Consider the following 3,396-nt stretch of genomic DNA (forward strand, 5'->3'; position numbering starts at 1 on the left):
CTCAGTTTCTCTTTCTGCTCTTTCTCTCACTGCCCCTTTAGTTCTTTTTACTGTTCTGAATCATATGGCCACAGAGAAACACAGCCAGATCCAGGAGCAGATGCAAAAATAAATGCATAGTATAGATGCAGAGGTCACTGGAGATAAAGCCTATCCATCTTGCTGGTCTAGATATATCTATGTGACAACACATTTTCATTTTGAGGTAAAAATCTAAGTACAACATTGAGATTTTGTTTCCTTGCAGTCTTTTGGCAGCTGTCTCTCTGGGTGTCTGTCTCTGTTTCTCTCAGGGACCCTTCCTCTTCTTCGTTGTACGACTGGAGAGCAGGTGTTTTGGCGAGTGGACTCTGCCACAGGTTTGCTAAGACCCCCTCCCCTACATTGTCTCCTTTGAAGTTTTCCTCACGTGGGCAAAGTTTGTTGTTGTTGTTTTTAAGGGACAGCTAGATTGCCACATTACAAGTGGTACCTGGAGAAAGGCATTTAAAACATGATGGAGATACAGGAATATCTAGGGACATAAAAGGGCTTTGGGACCAAACAAAGATACTCCCTTAATGTCCCTGGGGGCTGGAGGCTCCTTCTGAGTGGAGTGGAGGGAAGGATATAGGTGAGGCTCTGAAATCCCAGCCGCTGATCTATTGGCAGCCATGCGCTAGCAGAATCCCATCCAGCAAGGCAGAGGAAGGGATACCCAACTCAGCAGGGCAGGCCATGGGAACAATATGAAGGAAAAGCAATGATGACTGTGAAGGTCCCACTTCCCAAGAGTGGATCTGGTATAAGAAGTGTCTTAGTAAAAGAGGTACAGAACGTGCAAAGGGAGGCAGTGGTGTGACTGACCCCCTCGAGACCTAGGCAGCCTGTGGAGATCTAGCGGGGAGGGGCGGGCGTGGGAGGGGGGAGGGGGGAGCCAGAGACTGAATGGGCTGATGGCTGCACAACCCGGGAGAGGAGAGGAGACAGGAGATGGAGGGGTCCCGGCTCAGCCCCTGGCGTGAGAAAGGGAGGTGGAGAAGGAAGGAAGGATATAAGTGAGGCTCTGAAATCCCAGCCACTGGTCCACGGCAGCCATGCGCCAGCAGAACCCCACCCAGCAAGGCAAAGGAAGAGAAGAGGTGCCCAGCTCAGCAGGGCAAGCGATGGGAACAATATGAAGGAAAAGCCATGACAAAGTTAAGATTGCCATTGCTTTCTTCATGCCATTTATGCTTACCCTGTGGTGGTTGGAGTAAACGATGCTTCTGCTCAGGTCCCTTGACCATTTACTAAGTGATGGGGAGAGGGCAGAGGACTTGGTACTGTCCTTGGGTTGGGCTCTGGAGCCAGCAGACCACTGGGGAAGGCCTGAGCCCGCAGGCTGCCCCAAGCCCAAGCCTGAGTGAACCTAGAGAACTCATCCCTCTGGCTTCCAGATCCTTGTTTTCTCTGAGATCCAGATTCTAGGTGACTCTGTGTGAGTTCACCACTCTGTTCCTGGCTTCTCCACTCTCTTGAACTGTGGATCTGCCTCTCTCCATCTCTGTCATTGCTTCATAGCTTTCCTGGCTTCATCTGTCTCTGTCCTCAGGTCTCTGTCTCTCCCTTATCCCTCCCTTTGTTAATTCAAAGTATTCTCACTGAGCCCCTCCCTAGGCTTCACAGAATAACATTGAGTAAAACGAGATAAAACCCGCCTGCAGGTTTTTTTTTTCCTTGTCCTATTCCCCTCAGCCCCTTCCTCTGGGGCTACAACCCCCTCTTATAATGTCAGATAATTGCTGGTGTGCAGCTCTGAGAAGCCAGAGCTGATACCAGAGAAGGAGAGAGGGGGAGAGAAATAAATAATAATCTGCTTCCATTCAGCGTATATAGGTTACCTGATTTGCATATATGCTAATATTGCTATAATTACCCTGCTGTTCTGGCCTATGATCAAGTTCTATAAATACATAGGATAGCAGAGCTAGGCCTAGCAACACCACCCTGAAGATTATCCAGTAAACATACATATGCATCTGTGTGCCTTTCTGTGCCCTTTACATCTATGAGCCTCTCTTAGACACAACACACTCCCTGACAGATCCTCCTAGCTCTTCCAGCTTTTCATTGCCCCTCTCATGTTTAAAGGCCCCTCCAAGGAAGGACGAAAGAGAAGCCTGAATGTGAAGATATTCTAGGTTATATTTAAATTCTTAGAATCAGTATCATTATGATTAAGTTATAACTATTTTGTTAGGAAAATCAAAGATTTCCCCAAATTATTGAATTAGTTTATTATTACCTGAATGCCCCCACCTCCTACAGGCCCATGCTTTGGGGTACAGGTTGGGGGATAGGAAGAGGATATCTCCCTATTCCTAGGCCTGTCACAATATCTGAGAAAGTGCTGTCTATGGGAGAGGAAGTGGAACCCCCTTCCCCAAATCTGCCCCCCAGCCTCAATCTCTTAGCAAACTCCCCACTCTCAGGAAACCAGGGGGAAGATGCTCACGGAGTTGTGCAGATTTTTGGGTGCTAGTGGCAGAAGTGGGGAGGAAGCTTGGAAGAACATAAAAGACGCAATCCACAGCTGTCTGCTTTTAATTATAATTATCCCCTTTCGCTTCCTTTCTGGCTAATGAGGGGGGGATTAAATTTTTTTTTCTCCCTCTCTCCCCCTCCCTCTTTTCTCTGGAATTGAGGGGTGGAGTGAGTTCAGGGTCCTCCTCCCCTTCCTCCCCAATCCCCTGGTTACGGGGAGACAGGCAGACTCCAGAGGGTGGTGACAGAATGAAGAGATTTGTAGGAACAAAGGAAGGACAGGTTTGGATTGCTGGACACGTCCCAGAGTTGGAGAGACCCCCCCCCCATTCCACTAGCACCCCCTCCCTTCAACCCCCAGCTCCCTAGACAAGGAACTCAATGTCTTCCAGGCGGTGAGAAAGGAGCTAAAGGGAGCCCTGGTCTAGAGGGAAGGAGGAGGGAAGGGGTGGGGAGCTGGGGGTGGGGGGTGCAAAATTAGTCTCAAAGGATCTTTATTTCTGAGCTAGTGAAGCAGATGTAATCAAGGGGAGAGCAAAATAATCATAATGGGAGGAATGAGGGGCGGGGAAAGCTGAGGCTGGAATGGGGGGACTGGGCCAGGACAGGGCTGAGAACCGGGGGCAGGGAGCCTTGAGAGGGGGCTGTCTGTTATCTGCTCCCACCTCCCCACAGTCTCCCTACCTTGGGGTGGGGAAAGGAGGACCGGGTCTATAGACTCTGACCTTTGCCCTCAGAATCCCTCTTTCAGAGCTTAGGGATGGCCGGGCCAGAAGGTGGCTGGGAAGGCACCAGGGAGAAGAGAGCCCCCCGCCCCAGCCGAGGGAGGTGGTGAGGAGAGGGGAGACTGAAAGCAGTGGGGGAGGGTGAGAGAGGGGAGCCGGCCGAGAC

The sequence above is a fragment of the Cervus elaphus genome, chromosome 20, assembly GCF_910594005.1.
Source record: "Cervus elaphus chromosome 20, mCerEla1.1, whole genome shotgun sequence".
NCBI classification, from domain to species: Eukaryota; Metazoa; Chordata; class Mammalia; order Artiodactyla; family Cervidae; genus Cervus; species Cervus elaphus.